This window comes from Lissotriton helveticus, chromosome 6, assembly GCF_964261635.1.
Source record: "Lissotriton helveticus chromosome 6, aLisHel1.1, whole genome shotgun sequence".
In the NCBI taxonomy this organism is placed as follows: domain Eukaryota; kingdom Metazoa; phylum Chordata; class Amphibia; order Caudata; family Salamandridae; genus Lissotriton; species Lissotriton helveticus.
Genome location: NC_136067.1, coordinates 1,714,369,828 through 1,714,382,676, shown reverse-complemented (window position 1 = coordinate 1,714,382,676; position 12,849 = coordinate 1,714,369,828).

The following is a 12,849-nucleotide window of genomic DNA, read 5'->3' as shown; positions in this document are numbered from 1 at the left end:
GGGGGAGCTGGGCCTCGCTCAGGAGATGTCGTGTGAGAGAGACACTTTGGGGCCTATTCATAGAAAAGAACAGCTGGGACAGTTTGGTCAACTTAACAGATTCCCTTTATGCTAGCTAGTGAGGCCTTATCTGGGCTTCAGGTGTGGGCATAATTGGCCTGGGGTACTATATGCTAAACAATAGACCCTGCTTCAGGCCCAAGAGACAGGCCTCTATAGTGTTCCACGGCGTGTGTTATGTAATGGTGGACAGAGTCTGAGTAACTTCCAACCAAAACCCACTCAACACCGGGCAAGACCACACCATATGAATAAAATCAGCGTCTGGAGTGGGGCATCTTGGGCAGTTCAGAGCAGTAGCAGTGTACATTTGTTAATGATGAGTTCTTTCTACAGATGACAAACACATTCAATATAGTACATGTCTTCTCACCTGTTGGCATCCCTTTCTGGGGACACTTTTTACTTGATAATTTCAGGGAGCGCACAGATGTAAATACCCACTACAATCTGTGAGAGACTTTCCCAGTACCCTGGGGTTTTGATACCTATTAAACCACACAGGCTTATGCCATCAGACCTTACCCAACTTGCCTTCAATCCAGATGCAAGCCTTATTAGATTGACAGATTCAGCCTTGTCTTTGGGGCATCTTGGCACGGTCCCCTGTTTGCTAAATCCTATATGAGCTACCTTGAAGTTTTCACATGAAACAGTGATTTATAAAGCTTCGCTTGTGGGACCTCTTGCCCCAATCCTTTGGTGTCTCCTGTCTGTATATTATTCTGTTCTGATGATGACCCTGTTCTATATAACTGTGCGTAGGGATCGAAACATCAACACTAACATATGTTGGCTGTTTTCTAACTTTTATTGTGGATTTGGACACTCACATTATGAGTGCTGTTTATAACATCATGTTGTCCCTATCAGTCACATGTACATTTTTTTGTATATAGCATATACACACTTTTTATTCAATATAAATCACTTTCAGTGCACTATCACTTTTTAAGGAGCACCTTGCATCTCAATTGTAAATACTGTCTAATATTGTTGAAATCCATTTTTCCATTACGGGAACACGATTTGGTCAAATAAATGCAAAACCGTATTCGCATGCGAAGATTTTTAATACTATTGCCGTCGAAGTCAAGGGCTACACTCCCCCTGCAGGGGCCACTTTGTTGATAGTAGAAGATATCTGACCAGGAAAGGTAAGGATTGCTGCTCTCTTCCTACTACCTTCTTCTCACAAGGAGGAAGCTGCCAGATGCAGTGCTTCACCATGGTATTTTAGTAACTCTGTGAGCTACTTCATGCTCATAATTTGCCTGGGGAGCCATGTGTTGGTGGGAATGCACAACAGAGTTTCTGAACGGGCTATATAAGTACAGCTTGCAGTCCAGTTGTGTGAGAAAGTGACACCTGGTGTTGTTTGCTGGAAGAAAACATTGATAATCGGTTTGAGAGGCATTGATAGGATTGGAATGAGAGAATTTTGCTGCTCGTAGCATTTGTGCCATGTATGGTACCTTTGTTTCTGCATTAGAAAATGCTTGTGAAACCCGTGACACTGCTGTCTCATTTAAGAAGCCCTTAGGAAATCCTGAAGCATTCTACATACTGGTAAATGCAATTACCAGTCAATGTATTACATGCCACTGATGCAAAATTTCAGAGAAGCATGCCCAGCATTGAAGGCACCATTGGTTTCATTGAGGGCTTTATTTATTCCACTAATATTCTGCTGCATCCTACAAGTCAGTGATCTGAATGACTCATGCTCCCAGATACAGTTTTTATCAATGGAAACTCAGTGGAAGCAGCCAGTGGACATGATACAGATTGCAACTTGTTAGTCTCATTCCTGTGGTCTTCTGAGTGAAAAGGAATTCATCAGTGGAGATTTCATCAGACAAAAGGACTATATATCCCTTTTGAGAGCTGAATTAAAATTTGAATTTGTGTGAACAAACCTTGTATGAATAAATCTTGCAGTGTGCTTTTTGTGTCATTCACGTGGCAGCTGATTATATGTAAAGACTAGGTGAACTCCAGAGAGCCCGCAAAAGGATGTTGCCTGCATGGACTGGTATATGAGGATTTTTGTTGGACCTGGCCCTTTTTGTAGGGTCACCCCAAAACATTTTGCCTTTGTCCTCCACATTTTTGCTGAGTTAATTTTTGTTGGCCTTAGTGCTCTATGCAATTTACCACTGCTAACCAGTGCTAAAGTACCTGTACTCTCTCCCTAAACACGGTAATATTGGCTTATATCCAATTAGCATATTCAATTTACTTATAACTTCCTAGTAAAGTGGTACTACATGTACCCAGGGCCTGTAAATTGAAGGCTACTAACGGGCCTGCAGCACTAATTATGTCACCCATTTAAGTAGCCCTTTAAACATGTCTCAGGCCTGCCATTGCAAAGTCTACTTGTGTTGTTTTAACCTGTAATGCTGGCCTGGCAATATAACCTTTTGCCAGGCCCAACCCTTCCTTTTTAATGCATATAAGTCACCCCCGGTTAGGACCTGGACAGCCCAGAGGGCAGGGTGCAATGTATTTAAAAAGTGGGACGTGTACTATTAAGTTTTAAAAGTCCTGGCAGTGAACAACTCTTTAATTCATGTTTCACTACTGCAAGGCCTATCACTCCCATAGAATAACATTGGAGTTACCTTATTACATTTTATAACTGTAATTTCCAAATGGGAGGAGATAACTAGGTCATGTTTGATGTCTCTGAAATCACAATTTTAAAATCCTAACTTATAGTGGAGTCATATTTTAATTTACAATTTGTAAAATGACACTTTTAGGAAGTTGGTATGAATGCCTTAGCCATTTGGTGCATTCAGCCTGACTCTGTTCATATGACTGTGTGTAGTTTGTATTTGGGCTATGTGTATTCCCCTAGAGAGTCACACACAACGGGAGCTTAGGTGTGACTGGGTGGGTCATCACTGGCACTATGGGAGGGACAAGCTGGGCCCAGCCTCACTTACATCTGCATAGGCCATGTCCTTTCTCCACAGAAAGGGCTGCATACCCTCTGTAGTTAGTCTAGAGCCAGGGCAGTAAAGGCAGGAGATCTGTGCACTTAAAAGGCATGCCTCCAGAAGCATCTCCTCACTTCAAAGGCACGCCTCCAGAAGCATCTCCTCACTACAAAGGCACAACTGTGTATAAAAGAAGGACCCCAGACACCATCAATTCAGTACACTGCTGGACGTGTGGATATTCTGCCTTGGAAGAAGGACTGGTGTGCTGCCACAAGGCTGCCACTTGGCTGGACTGCTGCTCTAAAGGGACTGTCACCCTGCTGTGCTGGCCTGCTGCCTTTTTGCTTGGAAAAGAAGAACTGACCCACAACTCCATCTTGAACCCAGGACCCCAGAGTGAATCCAAAGGCTAGTCTGCTCTCCTCCTGATCTGAGCATCAGGGACATAAAAGGCTCCCCAATTGCCCGTGGACCCTTCTTCAGCAGGTTCTTGACCCCCAAGTGGTGCCTCTCAAGCTTTTGGGCTCTTCATGACAGCGTACGGGCCCGTTGACACTGCAACTGCGCTGCTCTCTCTGAAAAGCTGTGCGAGCTGCCACCAGCCCATCTCTTCACACAGCAGCATCAACAACCCTCGGGGGACTGTCAGCGTGAAGCTCCAGCTCGCCCATTCACAACACGAGGCTTGCTCTTGGCACCGTGACAACTGCCATCCGCGCCGCTTTCCTTGCTCTTCACATCCCTCTCCAGCACGAACGGGACTCTTAACACAAAACTTGAGAAGGTCAAACTTGATCAGGACTAATCTGGGATTGTATCCAACCCATGCTCCATCAAAGTCGGCCTGAACTTTTGACTTTGACCTGGTCCAGCGTGACCAGATTTCCCCGGTTGGCCTTTTCTGCTTTTAGGGGCTATTTTACAGTTTATTCTTTAAAAGTTCATCACTCCATGTCTACTGATTGGATTTTTGTCATTTTGATCTTGTTTTATTTATTAAATTCAGGCCTATTTTTTAAACACGGTGTGGGATGTTTTTGTGTTGTTTTCATTATTTTACTGTTTGAAGTGTTGAACAAATACTTGAACATTGCCTCTAAGTTAAGCCTGACTTCTCTGTGCCAAGCTACCAGGGGGTTGAGCACAAGTTAATTAGGGGGTTGCTTGTACCTTACCCTGACTAGGATTGTGGTTGCTGCTTGACCAGTGCTCACACCACAGTCAACCTGTAACCCAATTTCTAACAGTTGTATTGATGATAATTATGCTGTAATCAGAGTACGAAAGCTCAAAAAGAGCAATGCCAAAACTTCAAGAGGCCCCCATAAGTGGGATAGATCCTTTGCAAGGAAAGGCCTGTACAACCGAAAAAAATCAGGGGCTGTAGCTTACGTTATAAAGTGAGATTACAGACAAAGCAGTCTAATGAAGAAGGCTGGAAAAAAAAATACCAGTCTATTAAGGCTGGACCTGAAGGGAAGGAGGAGGGCCTTCCAAGGAATGCTCAGAGCCAGGTCAGTCAGATTGGTGGGACTACAGAATATGGTACTTATGGGGCAGATTAAGAAGTGTCGGTTGTAGAACAACATTGTCTCACAACTTCTTATATTTCATGATGTTCTTGCTGTCATTAGTACGTTCAATCTCTTGGTTTCTGCATCTTTCCTCTTTTCCCCATCAGTGCATGGCTTTACATTTTTAGTTGCGACCATTTCTGAATATCCTGTGTTGCTTCCTACTATGACTCTGTTAAAAGGCCAATTGCCATACAGTTAGTTCTAAGAGTCATTTCTCTCCATGAGCTGTATCCATCCTGACCTTTTGGTGTTCCCGAGCTTGGGGTGGTCTCGCAGACCACTGTGGAGTCGCTGACAGCTGGTTTCCCTGAATCATCATGTGAGACCTTTTCAGAACCAGTAGGCCATAAGAAAGGGGGTTTGAAAGTGTTTATGAGAGACAATACAATACAGTTTTGCCTCATTTCTTGTCTCAGACTCAGTCCTGGCTGGCATGGCTCACGGGTGGGGGGAAGGAACGGGGTCAAGCGGGCAGGGGAGGGGTTGTGAGTGGAGGGGGTGTCACACAGGGAGGGGTGGTTCAATAATAAAAAAAATTAAAACCTACCTATCTGACGGCCGGGGTCCCGAGTCTTCACTGTTCGGTCTGCTCCTGCTCTCCTGCCTCCAGAAGGAACAGGAAGCAGGCAACCTCCCTCCCCTAAGCCAATCACAACACTCCAGTGGAGCATTGTGGTTGGTCAGGATGCCACCCAGCCAGGGGCAGTAGGGGATTGCATGTTCTCCATGTAGGCTGCAAAGCAGCCTGCATGGAGAAGTACAGAGTGCGTATGACTGGCTTTGGCGGCCCGAGAGGGCCGTCCAAACCAGCCTTGCATACTCAGAGTGGGGAAACCACTCCTGCCCTGCCCTGCCCTGCCCAGGCAGGTCCGCCCACCCACTCGCCCTCAACCAAAAGTTATTACCATTTTATGTTTTGGCTTTCTTGCACTGCGAGAAAGCAGTGGGTCGACGCTCCTCTGCCCTAGTGGAGGAGCCACCCCTGACTTTCTAGTTACTGAAGAGCTGTTACGAGTAAATTACACCCTGATTCAAGCACAATGCCAATGTACATCAAGAGAAGAACCATGCATCCAGTGTCTTTATTTCTCCTCTGAACAACATTTTTCCCTGAGAGATTGTGTTTATTGTGACTAGGTAATCTAATATACCCAGCTCATTGGTCTCTGTGTTAGGGTTGTGATACCCATGTGTCTTTTGTTTTCCAAATTAGAGAAAATTAAATGATTGCGGTCACTCCCTTCTAACTAAGTATTGGCAACTTGTGAGTCAATCTTGAGATATGGCGGAGAAGTGTAACGCCTGGACATCTAATCATTAACTTGTGAGCTATATTCTAGGCCTATGCAAGAGGGTAGCCCAATACTAAAATGAGCTAGATCATTAAGGGTATAATGTTCAAATGATTTACAACCAAATCCCAATGTTAATACACTTTTCACGGAAAATGTTTTTAATTACTTAACCCCCCTGAAAGCTTCAAAGCCACCCTAGGCATTATACAATGTCAGCATTGGTAAAGGCCCTGTATAACCACAGTGTTTCTCCTCAAAGTAGCTATGGCAAAGCTACGAAAGGAAAATCCCTCCCTGACGTATTACAAAGATCTGGGAAGGGAGTGGTGAGCATGAAGCTTTCTGCAATCCTGATAACTAAGCAACAGAAGAATGTTTTAGAAATCAGCTGATGCAACAGTCTCCAGGTCTATTTTCTGTTTCCATATTCTCAGAGGCCTCCAGAGTTTAGGCCTTTGTCAGTCCTGGGTAGACCTTCATAGTTAACATTATTGGTGGCCTCTGCTTCTCAGATGACCCAAAGCTTGTATCTGCATGCACAAATCTGTCCACTCTCATACTGTCAGCAGCATGTCTTGAGCCTTCCTCCAAAAGTCACACATCTACAATCAGCAGTCTTTTCAGCAATGCACTCCAAAAAGGCGCCCAGGAATCAGACAAAAATAGTAGAGCTTCACGGCCTTCCCGGGGGTACAAACACTATATAAATGCATATAATACGATGTTTCTGTTGCTTCATCTGCAAGATTGTGTTGCATGTTTTGTAAAAGACTTTAGAAACAAATAATACCAGCAGGTATTTTAGAGGCAGGGCACCAAACAAGAGCACATTTTACAGGTTGTCAGATATAATGGCTCCCAGCTCTAATAAGAAGCTAGTTAAGATGTTCAAACGTGTCATTGGGATTTTTATGGACTCCTATAACAGACTCATGGCACTTGTCCACAATGATGACAGCATAGACATAAGGCACTATGTGGATTACAGAAGCTTCACTGCTATCACCGAGACTAATGCTGAGACAGATGCCAATGACCCATGAGCTCATTGTGAAGTCGATTTGACACTATTCTGGGATCTTTTCTATAATGAAGCGGATAGAGGCAGATTAACTTTGCCGAAGAAGACCGTGCGATGTCTGCATTCTCCACAGAGGGATGCAAAATAATCACAAGCTTCTCTCATGGAACTATGTCACTGCTTGTTGGACTGTGATGCACTAAGCAGATCACTGACAGAATATAGAGGAGAAGAATATAGTGCTACCACAATATCGAGGTAAAAATAGCGAGTGACAGAATATCGACTTCCTATCTACAAACAGGTGGTAAGTACAAAAATATTAAATCCTAAATATCGTTGTTAATATAGTTTGCACAAAAATATCGACTTTCTTAAAAGTAATATAAAATTAATGAAATAATAAATATAATTAAGTAAAACATACTTAAAAAGAATTTAAAAAGATGAAAATTAATAAATAATAAATGTCATGTAAAAAAATGCACATAATTTTTTTATATATATATTAACGTAATAATATTAAAGAATAATCAACATGTTTAATAATAAAATATAAAAAATATAATTTAAAATATAATTAGATATATATAAATAAACCTATAATATAAATATTCAAATAAATTATATATTATTAGTTACAACATTAAAATAAATATATTTTTATAAATAATATTTTACACTACAATTAATATAACAATACTGAAAATGTTGCATAGCGTAGGGGATAAAATTACAAATCCCACTTCAGCGAGTGGTACAGTAGGGAAAGTGTTGGACAGTGGGTGGATAAAAATTACTATTCCCACTCCAGCAAGTGGAACAGTAGGGAAAATGTTGAATAGCGGGTGGGTAAAAGTTACTATTCCCACTCCAGCCAGTGCAACAGTAGGGAAAGTGTTGGATAGCGGGTGGGAATTTTTCAAAATGAATTTACCTCCCACCATTTTCCCCTATACACGTCTACTATTCCTTCTCGAGGGAGTGCAACAGTAGAGAAAGTGCTGGATAGCGGGAGGGTAAAAATTACTATTCTCACTCCAGTGAGTGCAATAGTAGGGAAAGTGTTGGAGAGCGTGTGGGTAAAAACTACTCTTCCCACTCCAGGGAGTGCAACAGTAGGGAAAGTGTTGGATAGCAGGAGGGTAAAAATTACTATTCACACTCCAGCGAATGCAACCATGGGGAAAGTGTTGGATAGCAGATGGGTACAAATTACTATTCCCACTCCAGCGAGTGTAAAAGTAAAGAAAGTGTTGGATAGCGGGAGGGTAAAAATTACCATTCCTACTCCAGCAAATGCAACAGTAGGGAAAGTGTTGGATAGCGGGTGGGAATGTTTCAAAATGAATTTACCTCCCACCATTTTCCCCTATACACGTCACTTACAATATTGTAAAATATTAATAAATTAACATATACAATTTATAACCATTGAATCTAAATTAATTCACACAATTAACTCTATAAAATAAATGTTAATAAATATGATATAAAAAATAATAAAAATTACAATAAAATGTAATTACTTCCCACTCTACTCCCCTACCGACCCCCAACCCGGTCATAAAAAAGTACACAATTAACAGATTTACAAATTAATTATTGATAATTAATATATCATTAATAACTAATTAATACAAAAGTAACACAATTAACATAATTACCAATTAATTATTAATTGTTATTGAGTATATTATAATTAATTAATAATACATTAATTAACTTAATTAAGAATGTAAATTATTAAATGCTAAATTATTAATTATTAAAATAATTAATTAAATAATTTCAATTAAATTACTTCCCACCCTTTTCCCCTCTGAACCCACAACCCGCTACAGAATTAAGTTATGCAAAAAGTAATTAACATATAAATAATTCTTTCTAAATAATTCTTAAAAAATATATCCTAATTAAATTATTTCCCACCCTTTTCCCCTATAAACCCACAACCCGCTACGGAATTAAATTATGCAAAAGTTAATTAACATAAAATTCATTACTTTAAAAAAATTCAAACGGACATTACAAAATATTTACATACTTTTAACACAAATTCTAACATACAAAACACTAAAAAAACAATTTGATATTATTAACAACAATATTTTGACAATCGATATTACTAACTTCGATATTATTAAAAATCGATATTTCTTACCTGCATGTCGATATTCTTGACCACTATATTTCTATAAGTCGATATCCTATCTACTCAATATTAAAATCTCGATATTTTGTCCATTCAATATTTTTAATTCGATATATAATGACTAGTTACCATCATAAATCTTTCCTTATATGTGTTTGAGGTTCTACTGAAAACTCTCTGGTGAGCATTTGGAAAGTAGGACTTGCCAGATAAGATCAATACTGATGTTGTACAATTAAAATAAGGGGATTTCGCCATGGTCCTAATCAACATGTTCAGGACTTTACCAATACAGAAGAATGGTTTCTCTATGACTGTAAGTACATGAGCATGCCGAGTACCAATACATAGAATGTAGCCAGGATGGTGATGGAGCAGGCGACAAAAAGATATCCAACAACATAGCTGTGAATGTTGATGGTCTCCACTGGGGTATTCTGCCCCTGTGTCTTCTTGAATGGGTGGAAGAGAGGATGTGGCATACAATCAGGGGAGCCCATGACATTCTGGATTCACCAGAATGTGGTGACCCTTAGAGCACAGACTACGGGCCCCATTAGGATGGCGGGCGGAAAACCACCCCGGCCGCTGGATAAACCGGCGGTCAGATTATGAACAATCGCCAAAAAAGACCGACCGTGGCGGTAGCGGGCCAACAAAAACCACTCTACGCGGGCGGTGACGTCCAAAAACCGATCGCGGCCGTCGGAAACGCAGCAGAAAAGCTACAACCCACCGCAAGCAAAGCGGAGACACCGCACGGGAAATTAGTATATCCCCGATGGCACGAACTGCTGTTTCTGACCGCCGCGGTTGCACACTGCAGTGAATGGGAGAGCCAGCAGGAGAGCTGCAGCATGGCCACCGCTGCAGACAATCCTCATAAAACATGGCGGACTATGCAAAAACACCACAACAAAGGCAAACAGTGCACACAAAAAATATAGCCATTCCCCCCAAATACACAAAACACTTCCAAATGAAAAAAATCAATAAATGCCAAATAAAAAGATACAAATTCCAGGACAACTCCCACAACACACCTGACAGCAATACCCCATTATCCCACACCCACACAGCTGAGTATAAAACCAGCCCCTTCACTGACCACAATCCATTGCAACACTCCGGAAGCGAAGGGCACACACCATACCTGACAGGAGAGGCAAGACAACACAGAACAAGCACCACCACCACCACCACCACCACCACCATCACACCAGCACCAACAATCCCCCAGCACATAACACACCTCACACAAAAACACCAGACCCACCACTTATACCCCTGCACCCACAAACACTTCAAACACCACACACCATGGCATCACAGAAAATGCCCAAATTCACAGAGAGTGAGTTGACAGTCATGGTAAATGAGATAGTGAGAGTGGAACCACAACTGTTTGGTAGCCTGGTCCAACAGACACCATTAGCCACAAGAACACAAATGTGGGAAAGGATAGTTCAAAGGGTCAATGCAGTAGGGACCACACCGCGATTCAAGAAGGAGATCATGAAGTGGTGGCAGGATCTGAAGAGGGTTGTCAAAGAGAGGAGGAGCAAGAACTGGGAGCTGGCTAACCGGATTGGCAGTGGCCCTCCCATCCCACAGAAAAAATTTGCACCATGGGAGGAGAAGGTGCTTGCCATACTGCATCCTGAGAGTCTCACAGGAGTATCCCGGGGAGTGGAGGCTGGTGAGTACAAACAAATGTTAACCAACACACTGATATGTACTATCTTGCACAAACAAAAACCCACACCACCCAAGACAAATCCCACCACACACCCACCAAAAACCTGTCTCACAGATCCAACCTTCACTCACTCCCATTTACCCTAAACATAGCCACCAATATTACCATGGGAGAATGAGCACAGGCAGCCTGTACCACTACTCCCACCATACTCCCTAGGCCACACCCCAGCAGGAAAGAGCACACCCCCACCCACAAGCAGTTGGAAGCCATTGCAGTGTTCACCCTCACCTAACAGGGAGGTAGCCATCTTGCCTTGAAAGCCTCTGTGTGGGAGGGAGGCCTGCACTACTACTCCCACCATGCCCTCTGTCCCACACCCCAGCAGGATAGAGCCCTCCCCCGCCAGTAGCACATGGAAGCCATTGCATTGTTCACCAAACAAACTTACAGGTAGGTAGCCATCTTGCTTGGGAGGCCTGTTTGGGGGAGGGAGGCCTGTACCCCTACTCCCACCATGCCCCCTGTCCCACCCCCCAGCAAGATGGAGCCCTGCCCCCAAACCACCCAGGAGCAAATGGAAGCCATTGCATTGTTCACCAAAGAAACTTACAGGTAGGTAGCCATCTTGCTTGGGAGGCCTGTTTGGGGGAGGGAGGCCTGTGCCCCTACTCACACCATGCCCCCTGTCCCACACCCCAGCAAGATGGAGCCCTCCCCCACACCACCCAGGAGCACATGGAAGCCATTGAATTGTTCACCAAACAAACTTACAGGTAGGTAGCCATCTTGCTTGGGAGGCCTGTTTGGGGGAGGGAGGCCTGTACCACTACTCCCACCATGCCCCCTGTCCCACACCCCAGCAAGATGGAGCCCTCCCACCACACCACCCACGAGCACATGGAAGCCATTGCATTGTTCACCAAACAAACCTACAGGTAGGTAGCCATCTTGCTTGGGAGGCCTGTTTGTGAGAGGGAGGCCTGCACTAGTACTCCCACCATGCCCTCTGTCCTACACCCCAGCAGGATAGAGCCCTCCCCCAACACCACCCAGGAGCACATGGAAGCCATTACATTGTTCACCATAAAAAACTTACAGGTAGGTAGCCATCTTGCTTGGGAGGCCTGTTTGTGGGAAGGAGGCCTGCACTACTACTCCCACCATGCCCTCTGCCCCACACCCCAGCAGGATAGAGCCCTCCCCCTCCCAGGAGCACATGGAAGCCATTGCATTGTTCACCAAACAAACTTACAGGTAGGTAGCCATCTTGCTTGGGAGGCCTGTTTGTGGGAGGGAGTCTTGCACTACTACTCCCACCATGCCCTCTGTCCTACAACCCAGCAGGATAGAGCCCTCCCCCACACCACCCAGGAGCACATGGAAGCAATTGCATTGTTCACCAAACAAACTTACAGGTAGGTAGCCATCTTGCTAGGGAGGCCTGTTTGTGGGAGGGAGGCCTGCCCTACTACTCCCACCGTGCCCTCTGTCCCACACCCCAGCAGGATAGAGCCCTCCCCCTCCCAGGAGCACATGGAAGCCATTGCATTGTTCACCAAACAAACTTACAGGTAGGTAACCATCTTGCTTGGGAGGCCTGTTTGGGGGACTACTCCCACCATGCCCCCTGTCCCACACCCCAGCAAGATGGAACCCTGCCCCCACACCACCCAGGAGCACATGGAAGCCATTGCATTGTTCACCAAACAAACTTACAGGTAGGTAGCCATCTTGCTTGGGAGGCCTGTTTGTGGGAGGGAGACCTGCACTACTACTCCCACCATGCCCTCTGTCCCACACCCCAGCAGGATAGAGCCCTCCCCCCACACCACCCAGGAGCACATGGAAGCCATTAAATTGTTCACCAAACAAACTTACAGGTAGGTAGCCATCTTGCTTGGGAGGCCTGTTTGTGGGAGGGAGATCTGCACTACTACTCACACCATGCCCTCTGTCCCACACCCCAGCAGGATAGAGCCCTCCCCCTCCCAGGAGCACATGGAAGCCATTGTATTGTTCACCAAACTAACTTACAGGTAGGGGTGGGGGGAATTTGCGTAATCTCGTTACGCAAATCTTCGAGAAATG